The sequence below is a fragment of the Aquarana catesbeiana genome, linkage group LG01, assembly GCF_042186555.1.
Source record: "Aquarana catesbeiana isolate 2022-GZ linkage group LG01, ASM4218655v1, whole genome shotgun sequence".
In the NCBI taxonomy this organism is placed as follows: Eukaryota; Metazoa; Chordata; class Amphibia; order Anura; family Ranidae; genus Aquarana; species Aquarana catesbeiana.
The window spans coordinates 385,817,506-385,841,809 of NC_133324.1; positions in this window are offsets into that span (position 1 = coordinate 385,817,506).

Genomic DNA, 24,304 nt, shown 5'->3' on the forward strand with positions numbered 1-24,304 from the left:
TAAGTGAATTCCAACGTGTAGCATACATGCAACAGTAAAAGTGACTATGTGCAAAAAAATAATAAAAAATAAAAAACAACATCCACGTGACACTCAAAATAAACAGTTCAATCAAAGTGTTTCAGTATAAAAAAGTCCTCCTTCATAAAGTGACAACGGTTTCCTAGCATGCAAATATGCAGTGAAGTGCTCAGATGTGACACAATAATGCTCCTCTTCGTGTTCACACACACACACTAGTGGGTAGTAGCCCCTTACCTTAAGGTAATGGGGTAACAGCAAATGACCAGTATTGGGAGTACCATCCTTTATATTCCTCCTCAATCCTCGCGGTCCTAGTCTTGGAGCATATATTTAAGAGACCACTACCACTTATTATTGGTGCATTTAGTTATTTGAGATCTATTTTTATTTTTTTTCCATTGCATCCACTAGGAGCATTTCAATAATACCATTCGTGTTCCTGCTAAGATTAGCGCAGCACCATTTTATTTATTTTATTTATCTGTTGATAGGGTCTGGTTGTACCCTATTCGGTGCAAGCAGCTTTTCTTGATAGCTCTTAGTCTTTACACACATGATAGCGCAGGAATAATTATATATACCTTCTAAATATTACAGACATAGCACAAGCAAAGGCTAACTTACCTAAGCCAGTCTTCAGGCTGTCTTTTGTTACAGTTTTGCAATTCTTTCTGAGCACAAGAATGTCCATTCATAAAGCCTTGTCACAAAATCTTGAAGAATTCTGCCTCTAATCTTCAGTGCATATAATCTACCTGAAAGCTTCAAAGGGTCATTTAATACTTGGAAACCAGAAAACAGCCATTCAAAGGCTGTTGCTATAACCTCAAGTACTGTATACATCCATAAGATATCCTGTGCTTTCCTTCAGCAATAAGGCATTCATAGAAAGAAATATATATTTTTTAAATATGCTAGTTTCTTTGCTTTGCTTGAGGACAGCTGTGCTTTCCACAATACCAAAAAAACAATAATAATGAGAAATGTGTACAGACCACATAGCTGAGATAAGAATGAATCTAATTGAACACAAGTTGCACAGGAGTGGCCTTTAAAAGAAAAATGCTGTTTTAGCCTAGGTTTTCATGGGAGCAATTTGACATGTCAAATCGCATGGCAAATCGGCGGCAATTTCCGGCAATGGCACCATCTGAATTGGTCAGACGCCGCATCGATCCCAAAAAGTAGTTTCTTTACTACTTTTGGTGATATCGGGGTGTGATTTCCATAGACATCTGTGCAGCAACACGCATAGATGTCTCTGAAATCTCGCCCAAAGTCGGGACTGACAGCGGGAATTAAATCGTGCGAGTTCAGCTGAACACTCACGATTTCATTCCCGCTGTCAGTGTGAACCTAGGCTAAGTTATAATTAAAACAGAGAAGTGCTGATTCAGATTCAGTGCAGCCTAATGGCCTGTACACACGATCCGAATATTGTACAACTGATCGTACAACCGTTCTCGCTTAATAGTCGCAAGTAGAAATTGAATAGCTAAATAAAGTCACGAAAATTCTCGTACGACAGACAAAAAAATCGGAAGTGTTGCCATGTGTTGTAATGTATTTGTATTGTATTTTCGGACAACAACTATACTGACTAAACGAAAATTGTACGATCTGGAATCGTACGAGGAAAATATTTGTGTATGTCCGATCGAATAATATCGGATGAACGGTCATGATCGGCTGTCGAAAGTAGTGTACACACGATCCGCATATCGTAAGATCCTTCCTCGGACGACTGTTTTCGTACGATATTCAGATCGTGTGTACGGGCCATAGGGGATTGAATGTTGATTTTGATATGCATGTATTTCTCTATGTCACAGTGATATATATTTTTTTTATTTTGTTTAGGTACATGTGATCTGTCCTTGCTACACATTGCCCTGTCTATAACTGGAAATACAGTTAAACACTCCTATTCTGCAATAAACCAGACTGAAGCTCTATTAACAAAACAGGGTGGGTGAAACTATTAGAAAAAAACGATAAAAGTACATATAATCAGGATTTGAAATATACAGAAAATACAATAGACAGGCTTTGCCAGGGGCATATCCAGAGTCTTGTCTCAAGAGGGGCACTGCCAGAAAATAAGCTTTTTTGCAGGCAGTTTGACAGGGAAATGGCTGGTGTTGGCGCAGGATGATTGAAGCGCATTATTCTTATTATTACATTGGTATATAAAATCAAATAGTTCAGCTCACCATAATGCAGAATCAGTGGGAGCCCTGAGTGTGTCACTTGCCACGTCACCTGCCACAAGTTGCGGATTGTCACTTGCCACGTCACCTGCCACAAGTTGCGGATTGTCACTTGCCACGTCACCTGCCACAAGTTACGGATTGTCATTTGCCACGTCGCCTGTCACCAGATGCAGATTGTCACTTGCCACATCACCTGCCACAAGTTGTGCATTGTCACTTGCCACGTCACCTGCAACACGTTGTGGATTGTCACTTGCCATGTCACCTGCCACAAGTTGCAGAGTGTCACTTGCCACGTCACCTGCCACATGTTGCGGATTGTCACTTGCCATGTCACCTGCCACAAGTTGCAGATTGTCACTTGCCACATCGCCTGTCACCAGATGCAGATTGTCACTTGCCACATCACCTGCCACAAGTTGTGTATTGTCACTTGCCACGTCACCTGTCACCAGATGCAGATTTTCACTTGCCATGTCACCTGCCACACTTTGCGTATTGTCACTTGCCACGTCACCTGCCACAAATTGCGGATTGTCACTTGCCAAGTCACCTGTCACCAGATGCAGAATATCACTTGCCATGTCACCTGCCACACGTTGCGGATTGTCACTTGCCTGCTACAATTGTCACTTTCCTGCTAAGGTGGGGATTGTCACTTAATGTGTTCCAGAGTGAAGTCAGGCAGCAGACAGATGATGTAATCTCTCTGCTGCCCGTGGCTGCCTGCACAGTGAGGGCAGAACTGCAGGGATGCAGGGCAGGCACCGGGCAGTAAGAGATGATGTCATCTCTCTGCTCCCCCGCCCACCGGCCTGCTTATTGGCCAGCCACCCGCTCACCTGCCGACTGGCCCACCCGCTCACCCACCGAGCCGCCCGCCCGCTCACTCACCCACCCGCCGAGCTGCCTGCCCGCCTGCTGAGCCGCCCGCTCACTCACCCGCCGAGCTGCCTGCCCGCTGAGCTGCCCGCTCACTCATCCACTGACTGGCCCGCCGCTCACCTGCAACCAATTTCTCGGGAGGGCAATTGCCCCTTTGCCCCCCCCTGAATGTGCCCCTGTATGTACAGAATGCAACAAATAACAATGTCAATTCCAATTAGAGTTATTTATACCATTGTGCTCTCTTGTGCGTACTTCAGGAACTGCACACTGAATGTGGGCTTTGTGGTGTAAAGAAGCTCTTACTTTTTGCTTCTTGTTGGTTGTTTCAACTCTTAGGTCTCTAGATGGAGATGAGGATTATAGAAAATCAATATTTATTTCCTATGATCCTCAACTCCATCTAGTGGCCATGATGTGGCATGTTCCCTGAATCAATTTATTTGAATAAACAACATTCAGTCTGTAGAGGAAATTTTAAAAAACATTTGATTTTTCCCATTCACACAGTCTGAATGTATCAGCAGTTTTGCTGGATGAACAGCTATGTAAACTTTTTTTTTTCATAAGTACACCCCTTAAATGATGCATCTGATGCACATTGCTGGTTGGACTTTTATTTAACCCTGTGGTAATTGTTTTACGTTGTACACTCTGTACAGATATATATCTATAGATATAGATAGATAGATAGATAGATAGATAGATAGATAGATAGATAGATAGATAGATAGATAGATAGATAGATAGATAGATAGATAGATAGATAGAATCATGTTACTTTGCTTAAAAAAATTGTACAAGTTGCTGCAGATATCCAAGTGTGGATATACTAAAACAGCTAATTTGTTTGAAAATAATTGTTATCCTTTAATAGTAAAATAATGTATTCTGTATTTGTCCAGGGGCACTTTTGCACATGCAGTAGTTTCTTGTGTGTAATGGGTGCCCTGACCTATAATATATTTTTATTTAACAGGGTATGAGTTGCAGTTATTTTATGGAATGTCTGTTAGCTATGGTTAAGAAAACCTCAGTAGCAAATGGCTAGTTATCAAAGCAAATCCCAGTGGTCTCATTAAGTGATTTTTGACCCTACGGACATAAAATACTTGCCATAAACTCTCTTCAAATCCCTATCCATAAATAATAGCCAACAAACTGCAGTAAAACAGGAATTCCCTTACCAGCAAATACTTAGCTACTGTCCTGAACTTGCTCTGAATGTTTTTTCTTCCATCGGATGGCCCTTTCATATGTGATAATTACAGAGAATAATATGTTATATACACAAACAGACTGAAGTGTGTGTGTGGGATATTAGTTGGACATCTTGAGAATTTTTGAAGTGAACTTGAATCTGGTTGTTTCAAGCTGAACTTCTAGTTCAGTGACCCTTGGCATTCCTCAAGGTGATAAATGTAAAAATGTCAAATCCAAATAGAAATGTTTCTTTTGTTTTTGTTAAAATTATTATCTGACCGTTTTATAACCATGAACATTAAAAAGATTTAAAATAAGCAAAAAAATCTTGAAATGCACAACCTGATCATTTTTGTGAACATTTTTTGGGTTAAATGCTAGAGAGGGATTCATGCTTTTGTCATATATGTACTGTAGGTAATACTTTATTGGATAGTTTTTACTTAAAGTGGAACTATACATAGCTGTTTAAGAAAACTAACAACGGGAAGGTTTTTTTTTACTGCAGAAGAGACATACTACATCTCTTCTTCAATAAATACGTTCCTGTTCAAAATCATCTTTTGTGAGTATGTGGAACCGTGCATGTGCATTTCAGTGCACAATCTCATCATCTGCAGCACTGGCCAGGACTAAAGCTGGCCATAGATGGATCGAAATTTGGTGGGCTCAGCATGGGACTAGCTGAATTACCAACCATCTATGGCCATTCCCACTCAACAGAAATCGATCTAGTGATCAACTTCTGTCAAGCTAGACTGTTGGAAAACTTTCATCTGATTAGTGGCTTTAGCGCTTATCAGTGTATTCCGACAGCACAGGAGTCGCTGCTGTCAGAATGAAGTAGCACAGCAGGGATGACACCTTCCTTCTCACTGATCGAAAAAAAAAGTGTCTTTGGCCCGCATAAGCATTGTACAGCACTGATTGCAAAGTCATAAGTATGTCTATGGTATTGTGCTTTGCATTGCTGGGCATTGTAGCCCAAATAAATAAACCTTCCCTTAGCCCCAAGGTGTATAAAAGAGTGTGGTACTATATAGGACTAATTTACACTAGCATTGTTTTCTGAATCATTCTTCAAAGGGGGCTTTGTAGGTGGTGAGGAAGCAATATAACCTTTTATAACCTTACACCCGGCACCAGCGCATCACTGTTACGGGACAGTTGCGGGACGCCCCCATTCAATTGCATGGGTCTCGTTCAGCGAGCGGTAGTGCCCGCTGAACACAACAGTGGGGATCATTTTTGCCACACCATGATGCAAAGCATTACCACCACAGCACATGTACTATGATGTCTTTGTGGCTGAGCTGCATTTTAACCTCCCCCCAAACACATGTGTAACCTTGGCCTTAGGGATTTGTCCTTAACCTTTTCACTGGCTGAACCTTGACTGCTTCCGTTTTCTGCTTGTTAAATTGTTAGCTCTCAAACCCATATAGAATTTAAAGTAGAACTATAGGCAAAACTTTTTTTCATTTTGGATAGGAGTAAGGGAGGGTTACAATCCCATTAAGGTTTATTTTTGCCATATTTGCCATTGGGGAGATTTACTTTTACTTCCTGTCCCATAGCCAAAACAGGAAGTGAGAGGATATCCCCAAAAATTAAGGGAATTTCTTGGGGACCCCCAGGTCACCAGAACTAGCATCCCCACTAGATTTCCCCTATATTACTTTTCTGGGCCATCCAAAATTTGGGATTTTCTACGAATTTCTCTTTAAATGATAATTTATTAGGTAGACTTCTGTTAAGTGCTACTGGCAACGGACGAATTGAAATTCAACCGGTCCTTGCTGAACCTGTCAAATTTTGATCCATCCATGGGCAGCTTACATCAGCCCATTTGTATGTTTAGACAACTTCAAATTCAGATCCCTTGCCAGTGACCACTGGGGACCAGAGAAGGTACTGTACCCCCAGCAAAGTGAAAACTGACAACCTGTCACATGATTCTTTGGTGTGACAGAAAGGTAAAGACAGTAAATAGACTGAGCTTATTATATTAGAAGGGAATTCAAACCTATTGGTTTTCAAACAATACAAAAATCAGCACTTTTTAACATATATGTGTATTGAAACAACATTTGAAGGATAACCTTCAGAAATAAAGGGACTTTTGAAGCACGATACTAACAACAACAACACAATTAAATAAAATATATTTATTCAGTTTCAGTTAAAATGTAAGGTGGAATAGAACATAACCACCACATCATTTTTTTGTAGCTGTAGTCATACACCAATATTAAGAACAATACAGATGTGTAAACAATATATATCCCGCTGGTAAATGCAGACGCGTTTCACAGTCCTCAACTGCTTCATCAAGGGAATATCTGAAAAGTTATCTGCGCCGCGGGAATATCTGAAAAGTTGAAAAAAATTTGACAGTACAAACATACTCATAAATTGGTTAAATCTAGCTTTATTTATGCTGCTGCGCCTGCATGCACTGGCAGTGTTTTTTTTTCCTGCTTCTAAAAGCTCCTGCTACTAAACGCTGCTAAAATCCAACTTGTTCATGCACACATAGGCTAAACTACAGGGGAGTTAAGAGGCAGGGACAAAAAATGTCAGACATCCCTAGGAGCAGCTGTAAAAATCTTTTGTGCATGAGGCCTAAACAATGGATAAAAAGCCAGATGTTCCAGGTAAACAAAGTGCACACACAGATGGACTAAGGCCTGAATCACACCTATGCATTTTTAGTGCTTTATGCATTTTGCAGATTTGCACTACAGTCAATTTAACATGGTTTCCTATGGAACACGTTCTGTAGAGCAAATCTGCAAAATGCACTAAAAATGCATAAGTGTGAATCCAGCCTAAGCCATGTAACTCACAAATCCCCATGGAAGGTGCCATACTGGATGACTCAGGGCCTGGACTGGATGGAAGAACTGGTTGCTGGCCGGGTGACACAGGCGTGATCTCAATCTTTAGATCTTAATCTCTAATCTATTTTACAATCCTGATCCTAAACTCTAATCTTTTTTACAATCCTGTCCTCTTGGTCCTCTTTCAGTTTGAATGTGGTGTGAAAAGTTTGATGTGATAGATGTGTGCCTGATATTAACTTCTGATTGATTAATAGGCAAATTCCGGGAGTGTGTCCGGGATGGCAACGGGGGAGGACGCTCAGTAAAAGAGCTCCTGGAGTCCGGCTATCTATCCTTACCTTAGCCTGGTGCCAGAGCAGTGAAAGTGTGGAGAGATCGCTCAGGGGACTCAGAGGAAGAGCCGGGCCATGCCCAGTGGCAAACCCAGGAGATCCAAGTCAGCAGCGGCACACTCAGACAGGGCTAAGACCAGAGGCCAGGCCTCCATCATCGCATACATGGCGTCCCAGACTGAGGCAGCAGATTCTCCTCCAGCTACGGCAGCAAACCTTGCAACAGCCATGCAAACGATCGCCATGGGTCAGGCAGCGCTGATGGAGAAAATCGATCACATCCAGACAAACGTAGACTTTATCTGCAGGGACCTTGACTCCTTCCGCGGCTGTGTAGCGGAGGTGGAGCAGCGGGTCTCGGTGACGGAGGACACAGTGAGGGAACACTCCAAAGACTTACATGCACTAAAGGCTAGAGTGAAAGCCCTGGAAAACCGTGCAGAGGACGCTAAGATCCACAACAGGCGTAACAACTTGCGGATCATCGGCTTCCCGGAGGGAGCTGAAGGTACCGACCGCACTGCTTTTAATGAGCGCCTCCTCAAGGAGCTGCTTCCCAGGACACGCTTCTCCCCCTTCTTTACCATTGAGAGAGCTCATCGCATGCCGGCTTTGCGGGGACCAAAGGGTTCCCCCCCTCGCGCATTTATTTTTAAATTGCTGCACTTTAAAGACAGGGACATGGTTCTGAGGGAGGTCAGAGCACTGCAAGAACTGAAATTTGAATACATGGGGGGAGATGTTGGGGTTTTTGTTTCGTTTGTTCACAATACAGCATATAAGAGTAAGTTTAGCCAATGTATTACATGCCTGAAACAATGCATAGAGGTTGATTATGAATGGTGAGATGGTGGGCGGTCGGCTAACTATGGAGGTACTCCCTCCTGCTTTTGATACGGTAACACGGCTCTATGTCTCTGTGTAAAATAGTGTCCTGGAACACCAGGGGCCTGAACTCTAAGATTAAAAGGTTACTGGTGTATCAGTTCCTGCAGAGACAGTCTCCTCATATATGCATCCTCCAGGAGACCCACCTGGTAGGGTGGAAAACTATGAGTCTCCGTAGACCATGGGTGGGCCACGCGTACCACTCCACATACTCTAACCTTGCAAGAGGGGTGAGTGTGCCGATATGCAAGTCCCTCCCCTTTCGCTTATTAGCACTAGAAGTTGACCCCAGTGGGTGATATGTTATTATCCATGCAAATATAATGAGTTTGGAGGTGGTGGTTGTGGGACTGTATGCCCCCTCCCCCCCCCCCCCCCCCCGGCTTCAGTCTCTTTCCTTTATCAGTTAGTCTCTAAAATCTCACAATATGCCACTGACAATGTCTTGCTGCTGAGAGACTCGAACATGGTCCTGGACCCTGAGGCTGATAGATTGTCCCGGTCATCTGGTTCTGCCACTGACCTAAAGGCATGGGCAGAGGCATTTGATTTTACTGAATTATGGCGGTGGAGACACTCCAACTGAGGGCCTTTACTTGCCACTCGGCCACTTACAAAACGTTCTCCAGGATAGATTTGGTCTACTCTGAGGGGGTCTGTACTTTCTAGGATAAAAGACATTACCATCCCCTCCAGGGGGATCTCAGATCATGCCCCAGTCTCCCTGCAGCTTGAATTGGGGTGCCCTGCCTCGGGGGGCCTATGGTGACTCTCCAGATTCTGGCTGTCTGACTTGAGGGTAGATATCCCGGGCAAGGGTGATATGAAAGAATTCTGGAATACTCGAGACAGGTCTGTCCCCGTCCCTGACATCTGGGATGCATTCAAAGTTTGTATGAGGGGTAAATTCCAGGTACACGTTGATAATGTTTGCAAAGGAGCTCGCAGGGAGCTCCAGGAGGCAGAGGCTAGGGCTGGGGCGCTGGAGGCTGCCTACGTTAGGGACCATACCCCCCAGGCATATTCATCCCTTCTGGAGGCCTTGAGGGACGTGTCCTCATACGTATATCCACCACAAAAATACATCTCCTCCATCAGAGTCAGAGGATTTTTGAGCAGGGAGAGAGGAGTGGTCGCCTGCTGGCCTGGTTGTCAAGGGAGCACTCCTTCTCAGTGTCCATATACCAAATCCAGTCTACTAGTGGGGAGATTCTAACGGATTCTTCCCAAATCAATGCCCAGTTTGCTGCTTATTACCAGGAACTTTATAGCTCTAAAGTACAATTTACTGATCAGGAGCTGCAGGCATACCTGGAGAAGGTAGATTTGCAATGCCTTACAGAAGCTACCAGGGAGAGGCTGGATAGCCCCCTTACCCTTAAAGAAATTCAGGTGGCGGTCAAATTTCTGCAAAGTGGGAAGACGCCGGGACCTGATGGGTATCCGGCGGAATTCTACAAACAATATGCGGACGATCTTCTGTCCACATATCGAGAAGTCCTACTAAAGGCCCTCGAGAGTGGTGCACCCCCCCCCTCTATGTCAGAGGCGGTGGTGGTTGTTCTCCCTAAGCCTGGCAAGGATCCTGAACTGTGTTCCTCCTACCGGCCAATATCTCTTTTAAATGTTGACCTAAAAATACTTGGTATTGGCCAGTCGCTTGAACTCAGTAATAACAGCCCTAATCCACCCTGACCAGTCGGGTTTTATGTAGAGGGACAGACATAAACATACGCAGACTTCTGATGCATATAGACAGTGCTCCGGAGGACAGCCCGGGGGTGGTGGTGTCTTTGGATGCCGAAAAAGCTTTTGATTTGGTTGAATGGGAATACCTCTGGCTGTCCTTTGGGAAATTTGGATTCGGGCCAACATTTATCAAGTGGCTGCGGCTGATGTATACCTTCCCAAAAGCTAAAGTGCGTATTAACAACTCACTCTCGAGGGATTTCCCATTGGGCAGGGGTACCAGGCAGGGGTGCCCACTGTCACCTGGGTTGTTTGCTTTGGCAGTGGAGCCCCTGGCATCGAGGATTCAGGCAGAGCCTGCAATCCGGGGAATCTAGATGGGAGTGGTGGAGGAGAAAATATCCTTATATGCGTATGACAGAATCCTGTATTTGAACAATGTCTCCTCCTCACTCCCAATTGCCTTGCAACTGGTCAACGAGTTCGGGTCATACTCAGGAGTTAGGGTGAATTGGGTGAAACCTCTGAACTACCCCTTGAACCCTGCCGGGCCTAGACCGCCCACTCAGTCAGTTGGTTTGGGTTGACAACTTTAAGGACCTGGGGATTCGCATGGGGGGACTGGTGGCCAAGTTTATGAATCTTAATCTAAACCCCCTGCTAGCACAGTTCTCGAAGCACTACACAGACTGGAGGTCACTCCCTCTGTCTCCGGTAGGGAGAGTTCATTTAATTAAGATGGTCTATCTCCCAAAGTTCCTCTATCTGGTCAGGAACAGCCCCATATTGATCCCGGCGTCATATTTTAACAAATTAAAATCCATAACCGCCTCCTTTCTGTGGTTGGGTAAAGTGCCAAGACTGGCAATGTCCACACTGCAGTTGGCAGTGGGGCAGGGAGGGTTGGCCCTCCCCAACTTTCAGCAATATTATTGGGCAGCCATACTGGTGACAGTCCAGTGGTGGTTCTCGCAACCCAAGGACTCTAGAGGCTGCGATTCTAGGATCATATGCCTCACTTAGTAACTTGGTGTTTCGTGGAGTCCCAATTTGACAACCCTAATGCGCACAACCATTACAATCTGGCACAGAGCCAGGGCGATTTATCGCTCCCCAGGAAAAATTTCACCTCATACACCCTTATGGGGCAACCCTAATCTCCCCCACTTGCGCAGTGTGCCTGACCCACAGGTATGGGCAGCTAGGGGTATAGTGGAACTGATACACTTGGTAACGGAGGGTAGGTTGAGAACATTCCCAGAACTTAAAGAAAAATACAGATTACCCAACTGGATGTTCTTTCGCTTTCTACAAGTGAGATATGCGTTCCAACATCAGTTCCCCAGGGGTGTTACCCTTGAGTCAGACCCGGTAGAAAGACTATTGACCACTAAAGTTTTTACAGCACCCCTTTCATCTATATGCTTTCACATATCAGCCTCCATGCCCACAAAGTTTACCAAAGCATTCGCAAACTGGAAACAAGATTTGCCATCTCTTGAGGAAGAGGATTGGGAGATCTGTGTCTCCCTATATGTTTCTAATCTCCGCTAGAGACCGATTCTTGCAACTAAAATTCTTGCACAGGGCATATTACATGCCACGTAGACTGGCTACTATTTACCCGGACAGGTCCCCAGCCTGCCCTAGAAGCGGAGACCTGGAGGCCTCATTTATACACATGACATGGTCATGCCCCCTATTGCAAGAATTCTGGGAACAGGTCCTAGCGGATGTTAATCAGGCGGCGGGGACCTCTGTTCCTCTGTGCCCCCAAGCCATGCTATTAAATATGACCGCTGACCCTAGTATTGGGAAATACATAAAATTGTTTATAGCATACTCTACCTATTACGCCCGTAGGGAAATTATGCTGTTATGGAGGCTGTGGAGGATGAGGGAGGAGCCTGATGTGGGCGTCTAGTTGGATCCAACGCTAGCCCTGGGATGCCTGGCACCTCTCCCCCAGCAATCCTGGCTCTGGCTGTAGGCTAGATGTGGAGCGTCCCCCCCTACGCCTCCCGCGGGTCCCCCGACCCGGTGCCTTCGGACCCCATCCCGCGGACACCCGTAATTAAAGTAAGGCTTCTTTGGGGCATGCTTGGAGTGAGTGAGGAGAGCGGCTATCCAGGTTGCGGGGAGACACGCTGAAGTGAACCCCTGATAGACACACGGCACTTCCTTGAGGCTGATGCTGAGATCCGCCTTTACCCAGAGTCTGCTACCGAGAGAGAGTGTACGAGCCTGCTATCCCACTACCTATCTACCAGCAGCCCCAGGGAGGTGTCAGGGACATGACTGGTGGGGGAGCGGAGGACCACAAAGCCAAAAACAAAACCCCAGATGAGTGGGAGGCTGGTGAGATCGTTCGAATCTGGCCAAGGGGGGTAAGTGTTTCACTCTAATTGCATACAGCAGGACCCCCTCATACAGTGGTCCAGAAAAGAAACTGGAAGACTGACAGGTAGCTTTGACCTTCTTATTTCACTATAAACAGCTTAATAGAACTTTAACTTTGGACTACCGTTTGATTACCGTTTGTGAAGTTTTGACTGTCTTCTGACTATCGTTCGTGATGTTTCACACTGTACTTTTTACACATGTTGATGGTCACTCATGGAGCTCACAGAGCTAAGATAACTTAAAACAGTTTATAGGCGGACGCTCCTAATGAGAGATTATTGGACCATGCGACTTGAATCCATATTACATGTTATGTTTGTCTCCAGCCTACATTGCCGCTAAAACGTACTAAGAGCCTGTGTACTCTCCCGCACTAGGTACTTTTACAAATAGTCAGACTGTATAGGAAAAAAAACAAAAAAAAACAAAAAACAAATATACACCTTTAAATACGTGGGGACATGGAAACCTGATGTGCTAGCCGTACATGGGCACAGGAACTGACTCCAAGAGGCCCTGTGGTCTAGAGCAGATTAACCCTGAAGCCTATTGTCCACAATACCACTTTGGTAAGTTACTCGGGGAGTCTGCCACGTGGCCTCAAAACTAAGTGTGGGGTTAGATTGGACAGGGGGGTCGCAGCATGCGACTCTTGAAGAGACCTGAATCACCCATCGAGTAATTTGGGTACAGTCTGTATAGGCAAGATCGGGGTCTAAAGAGTTCAAACGGCATATTGAAGTGAGAACCCACAGGGACTTTCAAGACACTCCTCACAAAGTCTACAAAGGACATACAATCTATACAAACAATATCTGCATAACCCTTCTAGTGACCAATAAGCGTGAACCAGAGACCCCCGGGTGGTTTGGTTCTACATCATCCCAGCTCTACATGCTGTACACTTAGCAAGCGCCCTCAGAGTAGGGTCTTACAGAGGAGACTACAGGGGAGACCCCAGCCCTGTCGATATTGGAAGGAGGGCAGGTGGAAGGGATTAAAAGTGGGGGGCTACAACCCTAGACAACCTCGAACAACCCTGTGAAAGTAGGCTTCTGCCTGAAGCTCAGTAGAGAGGGGGAGGGGAAAAAAAAATAATGAGGGGAAAGTCAGGGAAGGGGGCCACAGCTAACACAGCTAACACCACCAGAATAAGCGTAAGCCCGGGAGCTATTAGGAAACACATGGTCCAGGATAGTGGTAAAGAGAGCCCAGGAAAGGTCACCGGGCCCAAAAGTAAAACCCCCGAGCCCCTACCCAAAATTAGCACGAGAAGACAGCTGGCTGAGATGGATACCCACATCGCAAGTATCGAGATAACAGAAGCACCAATAGACCCTCAGCAAAACAAACAACTGCCAACAAAGAGCGAGATGGCAGAAATGTTTGCAAGACTGGAAACATCGATTAAAGGAGAAATTGAAACAGTACGTGAAGATATGAGTCATATTTTAAAAAGAGTCGAAGAGGTAGAAACAACGATAGATAGGCAGGGAGCAGAGATAAAAAATCTCAAACAACAGATGGAAGAGATCCAGAGAGAACAAAGAAACCTACGGTACAGACTGGAAGGCCAGGAGAACCGTAATAGGAGGAAAAACCTATGGATTAGAGGCCTGCCAGAGATACAGGGGGTAAAAGAGAACTTACAAGAAAAAAATGATCAAATCTTTGGGGGCCTCCTAAACCCACTGGATAACAGCTCTAAAATTAAACTGGATAGAGCTCACAGGATAAGAAAGCCTGTTGAGATTAGTGAGGATGCTCCACGGGACGTAATTGTAAGATTCCACAACTATCAGGATATGGAGCAGATCAAGTCCAGCATGAAAAAGGATCAGCCAGTGAAGTACGGAGAGACAAACGTGCAGATTTTTCCAGATTTAGCAGCAGAGACGTTATCCAGGAGAAGAGTTCTCAAACCGCTACTGGCCCAACTTAAAATTTATGATGTACAATATTCTTGGGGTTTCCCAGCTTGCCTGATCGGGCGTAAAGAGGGGTGCTCAGCGACACTGCGATTCCCTGAATAGAGACGCAAAAAATCTGCCATCGCCTAGATGTGCCATTAGTGGAAATCCCGGGATGGTGGGAAAGAATAGTAAATCAAGACAACACAGAGGAGACATCTACTTGGAAACCAGTCTCTAAATGAAAGGCTCATAAACAAAGAAATACGGGTTAGCAAGAGACTTACATAAATATAAGTTCTGGGAAATGTAGCATAATGAGTATAGGGGTGGAGGGGTGGGTACGGGTTCTGGGCGGGGGGTTGGGGGGGAGATGGGGGGGGGCTGGGCATGGTAACACCTTAACCCCAGGGGAGGTTATAGGATCCAAGGATTGCACCTCTGAGCTCAACCTCTAGGGGGATAACCGAGGGGCCGGGTGGTGTTAGTGGGGCCACGGTTAACAGAGCCATGGGATGGTCTTATACCCCTAAGCGGGGGGGAGGGGGGTAAAGGAGAGACAAAGGTGGGAGGGGGGTAAGGGGAGGGAGAGACATGTATATACCTCAATGTCCCCCGCTTCTCAGATCCGTAAGGATACGTAAAGCCTCTATCATTGCACAAAAGACAAGATGACAGGGATAAATTTAATTACATATAATGTAAGGGGTCTCAACTCTCCCATAAAATGTGCGAACATAATGGGAGAATTGAAATTCCTAAAAGCAGAGGTGGTCTTCTTACAGGAGACACACCTTTATCTGAGTAAAAGCCAGAGAATACTCTCAAGAGACTACCCGACGTGGCTGTATGGGGACTCCCCGACTAGGGGCGCAAAAGGAGTTGCGATCAGTTTTACAAAAGATGTCAGGTTTACGTTGGAGGAGAGAATGACTGACCCAGAGGGACGTTTTCTGTTCCTAAAGGGTAAACTCAATGGGGTTGAATGCTAACGTTTACGGTCCGAATAACAACCCAGGCAGGTACTTACTGGGAATTCTCTCAAAGTTCGAGGGCTTTAAGAGGGCGAGGGCCATCATAGCAGGAGATTTTAATATATGCCTGGAGCCAGGTAAAGATAGTACGTCGCGTGCCCAGGGGACTGGAGGGATATGGATGAACAAACTTAAAAAAAAGTTGTGCCAATGTCAATTGGTAGACGCCTGGAGGATGCAACATCCGAATGTAAGAGACTATTCCTTCTACTCCCCCGTACATGCGATGTACTCTAGATTGGATTTCTTTCTGGTCGAGCACTGGCATATTGAGGAGGTGGAGAACACAAACATAGGGTCAATGACATTCTCCGACCATGCACCCGTGAGCCTACAGTGGAAATTAGGAAAACGTAAATATTTCTGTAACGGCTGGAGACTAAACGAAGACCTTCTACAGGATAGAGACATTGACAAGCGCATTAAAGAAGAATTAGAATTCTATTTTAAAACTAATACCTCGGGTGAGACATCAGAAGCGGTAGTTTGGGAGGCCCATAAAGCATATATCAGAGGTATTATAATAATGGTGGGATCAGAAAAAAAAAAGAAGGCATGTAAGGGATAAACTCGCCCTGCAAGAGGAGATACATGATTTAGAACAAAAACATAAGTTAACGGGGGAAGGGGAGATACTGGCGGGTTTATATAGGAGTAGAGAGGCCATGCGGGAGTTAATTGAACACGAAAACCGAAAGGTATATAACCTCGTTAAAAAGGAAAGATACATTGCAGGTAACAGACCCAGTAGACTCCTGGCAAAAGTTTTAAGCAAAAAGAAAAATAATAATTATATTGACAAAATAACTAAACTAAAACAGGCGAAATTGCCTATAAAGACATAGATATTGCGAAGACTTTCCAGGAATTCTTTGGGGGGCTATATGCTATAAACAAAAAACGACACCATCGAAGAGAGGGAACAAAAACAAGGGAAAATCAAAAACTATTTAAAAGATAGCGGCTTGGCCAAAGAGAAAGGCGCTTAAAGGGATGCAAGTAGGTAAAAGCCCAGGCCCGGATGAGCTGACGGTGCTGTACTATAAAAAATATCAGGACTACTTAATACCAAAAATGTGCTCCTATATGAACGACATCGGGGACAAAGGGGAAATGAGAAAAGAAGCATTGGCAGCCAATATAGCTATCATTCTTAAAGAAGACAAAGACAGTACACTATGCTCCAGTTACCGGCCTATCTCCCTCTTAAACGTAGACACAAAACTATTCGCAAAAGTGATGGCGGAAAGACTGAAACCCATAATAAATAGGATCATACACCCAGACCAGGTCAGGTTCATACCGGGACGTGACAATAGTATCAAAACCCTCCTAGTTGTGCAGCAAATCAAGAAGAGTGGAGTCCCGGGTCTACTTCTGTCAATAGATGCTGAAAAAGCGTTTGACAGAGTAGACTGGGACTTCATGATGGGCACATTGGAGGAGCTTGGCCTCGGGGATAGGATTCGCAAATGGATAGGGGCACTATATTCTAGACCTACAGCGAGAGTGAGGATAAATGGAATCCTGTCGGAATCGTTTGACATGTACAATGGCACAAGACAGGGGTGCCCTCTCTCCCCTATACTGTTCGTGTTATCCCTTGAACCCCTTCTTTCTAAGATTAGGCAGAGTCCGGATATCAGCGGGGTAACGATAGGTAAAGATGAATATAAACTAGCTGCGTTTTGCGGACGATATCTTGCTTTATATAACATGCCCGAGGATCTCCGTCCCGAATATCATGGCCACCCTTTTAGAATATGGGAAGTTATCTAACTTTAAAGTCAATCCGACTAAATCAGAAACATTAGATATCAACACCAGTAAAATCAGAGATCACTCATACCAAAAGCACTTCCCCTTTTTGTGGGGGAGAAAAGAACTAAATTACTTAGGGGTAAAAATTACCTCATCACTAGAGACTAGGGATGAGCTTCGTGTTCGAGTCGAACCCATGTTCGACTCGAACATCGGCTGTTCGATCGTTCGTCGAATTGCGAACGATATGGGTCGTTCGTGCCAAATTCGTGTGGCGCGTCACGGCCCATAATTCACTGCGGCATCGCAGTGCATTGCTTGCTGATGATTGGCCAAGCATGCACTATGACCCGCATGCTTGGCCAATCACAGCGCCGCCTTAACAGAGAGCCGTAATTGGCCAAAGCCAAGGAGGCTTTGGCCAATTATGGCTCAGGGGATTTAGTACACGCCCCACACTATATAAGGCCGCCTGCACGGCGGCCCTGTGCAGTGTGTTCCGGTGTGCTGAGAAATAGAGAGAGAGAGAGACAGTGTCATTTCATTTGAGTTAGCTAGATTAGGCAGGACAGTCAGTCAGTTAGCTGCACTTAAAGTGTATTGTCTATATATATGCATCCCAGGTGTTGCATATATATATATATACACTGTATTCAGTTTAGCTAGATCCGTTCCTGTTATCTTCTAGACTATTTACATTTAGTGCAGTGCGTCCTGCTCACAGTGTTCAGCTAGATCCGTTCCTGTTATCTTCTTACTGACAGGCAGGCTTGTCTTGTTACAGTATTTTGAAGAAAATTACTGGTGTTCTTTTGATCCTATTAGTACCACAGTCAGGCAGCTAGACTATTTACATTTAGTGCAGTGCGTCCTGCTCACAGTGTTCAGCTAGATCCGTTCCTGTTATCTTCTTACTGACAGGCAGGCTTGTCTTGTTACAGTATTTTGAAGAAAATGACTGGTGTTCTTTTGATCCTATTAGTACCACAGTCAGGCAGCTAGACTATTTACATTTAGTGCAGTGCGTCCTGCTCACAGTGTTCAGCTAGATCCGTTTCTGTTATCTTCTTACTGACAGGCAGGCTTGTCTTGTTACAGTAAATACAGCTACCTGAAGAAAATTGCTTGTGTTCTTTTGATCCTATTAGTACCACAGTCAGGCAGCTAGACTATTTACAGTTAGTGCAGTGCGTCCTGCTCACAGTGTTCTGCTAAACCTACAAGTTAGTGGGGTGCGTCCTGCTCACAGTGTTCAGCTAAACATACAAGTTAGTGGGGTGCGTCCACCTCACAGTGTTCAGCTAAACCTACAAGCTGGTGGGGTGCGTCCTGCTCACAGTGTTCGGCTAGATCCGTTTCTGTTATCTTCTTACTGACAGGCAGGCTTGGCTTGTTACAGTAAATACAGCTACCTGAAGAAAATTGCTGGTGTTCTTTTGATCCTATTAGTACCACAGTCAGGCAGCTAGACTATTTACAGTTAGTGCAGTGCGTCCTGCTCACAGTGTTCTGCTAAACCTACAAGTTAGTGGGGTGCGTCCTGCTCACAGTGTTCAGCTAAACCTACAAGTTAGTGGGGTGCGTCCACCTCACAGTGTTCAGCTAAACCTACAAGCTAGTGGGGTGCGTCCTGCTCACAGTGTTCAGCTAGATCCGTTTCTGTTATCTTCTTACTGACAGGCAGGCTTGTCTTGTTACAGTAAATACAGCTACCTGAAGAAAATTGCTGGTGTTCTTTTGATCCTATTAGTACCACAGTCAGGCAGCTAGACTATTTACAGTTAGTGCAGTGCGTCCTGCTCACAGTGTTCTGCTAAACCTACAAGTTAGTGGGGTGCGTCCACCTCACAGTGTTCAGCTAAAGCTACCTGTAGAAGGTTGGTGGTGTTCTCATACTACAGGCAGGCAGTTGATTTTGCTAGCTGCAGTATCAGTACATATATATATATATATATATATATATATATATCCCAGCTTAGTGCAGCTACAGGCCATTAGTATGTCTGGAAGGCCAAGAAGGAGAGGCAGACAGTCACAAGCCAATAAGAGAGGGCAAGCAGGCTCTGTGTCTAGTGCTGGTCGTGGAGACGGTGCATCCTCATCAGCACGTGGCCATGGGACACGCTGGGCCTTTTTTTCGGCAGCTGGCCATGTTGAGCCGCAACATGCGGAAAACTTGGTCGAGTGGATGACCAAGCCGTCCTCATCCTCCTCATCCTCTCTCACCCATGCCCAGGGTACTTTGTCTGGCAAAGCAGCGGCCTCTTCCCTCGGCTCAATGTCATCAGTGACTCCTTCCCTAGCCCCACCATGTCCTCCTGAGGAGTCCCTCGAACTGTTTGACCACAGTGTTGGGTACATGCTCCAGGAGGATGCCCAGCGTTTGGAAGGCTCTGATGATGATACTGAGCTCGATGAAGGCAGTAACATGAGCACGGACAGAGGGGGTGCCCAAGAAGGACAGCAATCTGGCAGTCATGCTCCCCCTGCTGCAGCATACTGCCAGGTTTGCTCCAGTGATGAGGAGGGAGGGGATGATGAGGTCACTGACTCAACGTGGGTGCCTGATAGGAGAGAGGAGGAGGAGGAGGAGGAGGCGGCACATCACCAACGAGGCAGGATGCCCTCCAGGGGCCAGCCTAAGGGCAGCACATTGACTGCATCACACCCCAAAGCTCCACATGTGCAGGGCGCTGCAGTCTCTGCGCGTTATTCAAAAAGTTCTTTGGTGTGGGCCTTTTTTGAGACGAGTGAATCAGATCGCACCGCTGCTATTTGCAACATATGTCTCAAGCGTATCTCGCGTGGCCAAAACATCTCCCGCTTGGGTACCACATGCTTGACCAGACATATGTTGACCTGCCATGCAGTTCGTTGGCAAGCGTATCTAAAAGACCCACACCAAAGAACAAAGAGGACCTCTCCTTGCTCCTCATCAGCTGAGATTTCCAACCCCACTAGACCTTCAGTCCTCTCTGAGACCTGCACTGAGAGGAATGAAGGTGTAGAATTAGGTGTGTCACAGCCAAGTACTTGTGGGCAATCTGATTTTGGTACACCGACGTCAGATTGTACCAGGCAAATTTCCCTGCCCCAGCTGCTGCACCGCCGAAAGAAGTTTGCTCCCAGCCATCCACATGCCCAGCGGTTGAATGCTAGCTTGGCAAAATTGCTAGCACTTCAACTGCTGCCTTTTCAGTTGGTAGACTCTGCCCCCTTCCGTGAGTTTGTGGAATGTGCGGTTCCTCAGTGGCAGGTACCCAAACGCCACTTTTTCTCACGGAAGGCGATTCCGGCTCTCTACCTGCATGTGGAAGGCAATGTCCATGCCTCGCTGGACAGGTCGGTCAGCGGTAAGGTGCATATTACCGCTGACTCATGGTCCAGCAGGCATGGACAGGGACGTTACCTAAGTTTCACGGCGCATTGGGTGACTCTGCTGGCAGCTGGGAAGGATGCAGGACAAGGTGCAGTAGTGTTGGAGGTTGTTCCGCCACCACGCCTCCAAAATGCTAATGGTTGTGACACAACTCTCTCCTCCACCCCCTCCTCTTCTTCTTCCTCCATGGCCTCTTCCCCGGAACCAGCGGTGCTCCGTAGTCGTTCAAGGGGCTACGCAAGTACGCAGGCCAAAAGATGCCATGCGGTGCTTGAGCTGGTGTGCTTGGGGGACAGGAGCCACACTGGGGCAGAGATTCTGTCAGCTCTGCAGGGGCAGGTTCAGAGGTGGTTGACGCCACGCCAACTTAAGGCAGGAATGGTGGTTTGCGACAATGGCACCAACCTCCTCTCTGCCCTCCGACAGGGACAAATGACCCATGTGCCCTGTTTGGCTCACGTCCTTAACTTGGTGGTGCAGCGGTTCTTGGGCAGGTACCCGGGCTTACAGGATGTCCTGAGGCAGGCCAGGAAAGTCTGTGTGCATTTCCGCCGGTCATATAATGCCAGTGCTCGGCTGACGGACCTCCAAAAGGAGTTTAACCTGCCCAAGAACCGCCTAATCTGTGACATGCCCACCAGATGGAACTCAACGTTGGCCATGCTGCAGCGGCTGCACAAGCAGCAGAGGGCCATCAATGAGTACCTGTGCGACTATGGCACCAGGACAGGGTCAGGGGAGCTTGTTTTTTTTTCCCCACGCCAGTGGGCCATGGTCAGGGATGCATGCACTGTCCTGTCACCATTTGAGGAGGCCACGAGGATGGTGAGCAGTGACAGTGCATGCATCAGTGACACTGTCCCCCTTGTCCACCTGTTGGAGCACACGCTGCGTGGAATAATGGACAGGGCACTTGAGGCAGAACAGAGGCAGGAAGAGGAGGACTTCCTTAGCTCTCAAGGCCCCCTTTATCCAGACAGTGTTCCTGCGTGCCTGCCGATCACACAGGAAGAGGACGAGGAGGAGGAGGAGGAGGAGGAAGATTGTGTCAGTATGGAGGTGGAGCCTGGCACTCAGCATCAGCAGCAGTCTTTAAGGGATCAGTCCCAAGAAACACATGGACTTGTACGTGGCTGGGAGGAGGTGGCTGCGGACCATGTCGTCCTTAGTGACCCAGAGGACTCCGGACCGAAGGCCTCAGCAAACCTACGCTGCATGGCCTCCCTGATCCTGCAAAGCCTGCGTAAGGATCCTCGTATTCGTGGTATCAAGGAGAAGGACCAATACTGGCTGGCAACCCTCCTTGATCCACGTTACAAGGGTAAGGTTGCGGACCTTATCTTGCCATCGCAGAGGGAGCAGAGGATGAAACATCTTCGGGAGGCCTTGCAGAAAGGTCTGTGCAACGCGTTCCCAGAGACTGGGAGGTTACAAACTCCTGTTTCTGGACAACGTGTTGCTGAGGCTTCGGTCAGTCAAAGAAGGAGCGGTGGAGAAGGTGGCCGTCTGACCGATGCGTTCAGACAATTTTTTGGTCCGCAGCCCCAAGGTATGATCGGTTCCAGCAACCATCGCCAGCGTCTGTTTTACATGGTACAGGAATACCTAGGGGCAAGATCAGACTTGGACACCTTTCCCACCGAAAATCCTCTGGGTTACTGGGTCTTGAGGATGGATCACTGGCCAGAGCTTGCACAGTATGCAATTGAGCTACTGGCCTGTCCTGCATCCAGCGTTCTTTCGGAACGCACATTCAGTGCTGCTGGAGGCGTGGTAATCGATCACAGGGTGCGTCTGTCCACTGACTCGGTCGATCGACTGACCTTCATAAAAATGAATCAGTCTTGGATCACCACCAGCTACCAAGCACCTGATGCTGATGTAACCGAATAATTTTTTTTGAAATCTCAGATCCCTTCAAAGACTGCCTATGCTGATGCTGAGTGACTATCCCTGAGTAATTATCCTCTTCCTCCTCAATCATCACGCTGATAGCTTGTAAGAACATTTTTGGTTCTGGGCGCCACCACCAGTGCCTAAGGCACAATTTTTCAGCCCCTGTTTAACAGGGGCGTGTAATTACAATTTTTGATGTAATACTTTGCAGCAGGGCTCGTTCCTGCGTTCCAACTAGAGTGTCTGTGAGGGGTTGCAGTGTTGTGGCACCAGCACCAGTACCTAAGGCCCATTTTTTCTGCCCCTGTTTAACAGGGGCGTGTAATTATAATTTTTGATGCAATACTTTGCAGCAGGGCTCGTTCCTGCGTTCCAACTAGAGTGTCTGTGAGGGGTTGCAGTGTTGTGGCACCAGCACCAGTGCCTAAGGCCCAATTTTTCAGCCCTTGTTTAACAGGGGCGTGTAATTACAATTTTTGATGCAATACTTTGCAGCAGGGCTCGTTCCTGCATTCCAACTAGAGTGTCTGTGAGGGGTTGCAGTGTTGTGGCACCAGCACCAGTGCCTAAGGCCTAATTTTTCAGCTCCTGTTCAACAGGGGCATGTAATTACAATTCTTGATCTAATATTTCACAGCAGGGCCCTGTGAGGGCTTACAGTGTTGTGGCCACAGCAACACCTAAGGCCCAAATTTCTGCTGAGTATATAGGGCAGGACCCTACTTTCAAACAACTAACTTACAAACGACTCCTACTTGCAAACGGAAGGAGACAACAGGAAGTGAGATGAAATCTACCCCTAGGAAGGGAAATTCTCTCCTGTAAGAGTTAATATGGGAAAAACATTTCTCCTTTCCACTGATGCTTTCCAATCCATTGGGACAAAAAGTGAGGTGAAATCTTCTGAAGAGGAGGAAAAACAGCAAAACAAATGTCACAGGGGTGATAACCCTTCCCTATGTTTTCCAAAAAGCTTAAAAAAGATTTTTTGGCTGGAGCTAAACACGTTAAAAATGTACCCGTTCAAAATTACAAAGAGATTCTACTTAACAACAAACCTACAGTCCCTGTCTTGTTTGCACCGCCTGTATACTGCTGTTCAGAGTATATAGGGCCTGGTGGCCCCACACCTTTCCTTATTTTAATTTGGGTGTGGGGTTCCCCTTAATATCCATACAAGACCCAAAGGGCCTGGTAATGGACTGGGGGGTACCCATGCCGTTTGTCTCACTGATTTTCATCCATATTGCCAGGACCTGACATTACATTAAACCCGCAAGCAGTTTTAAATGAGATTTTTTCCTTTAAAAATGACATTTGGTGCAGGGACTGTTCTAAACACGGGAAACACGCGTCACTTTACAGGCATACTATAGACACCCCTCAGGTACCATATTTAAAGGAATATTTCACTTTTTTTTTTTTTACTTTAAGCATCATTAAAATCACTGCTCCCGAAAAAACGGCCGTTTTTAAAAGTTTTTTTTGCATTGATACATGTCCCCTGGGGTAGGACCCGGGTCCCCAAACCCTTTTTAGGACAATACCATGCAAATTAGTTTTTAAAATGAGCACTTTTGATTTCGAACGTTCGAGTCCCATAGACGTCAATGGGGTTCTAACGTTCGTGAGAACTTTCGGTCCGTTCGCAGGTTCTGGTGCGAACCAAACCGGGGGGTGTTCGGCTCATCACTACTAGAGACGCTCTTTCAAGCAAACTACTTACCTCTTCTCAATGAGGTAGAGCAAGAACTAAACAGAATCTCATATGGACAGTTATCCTGGGCGGGGAGAATAAATATCTATAAAATGGTCTTACTGCCAAAAATTACATATAAAAT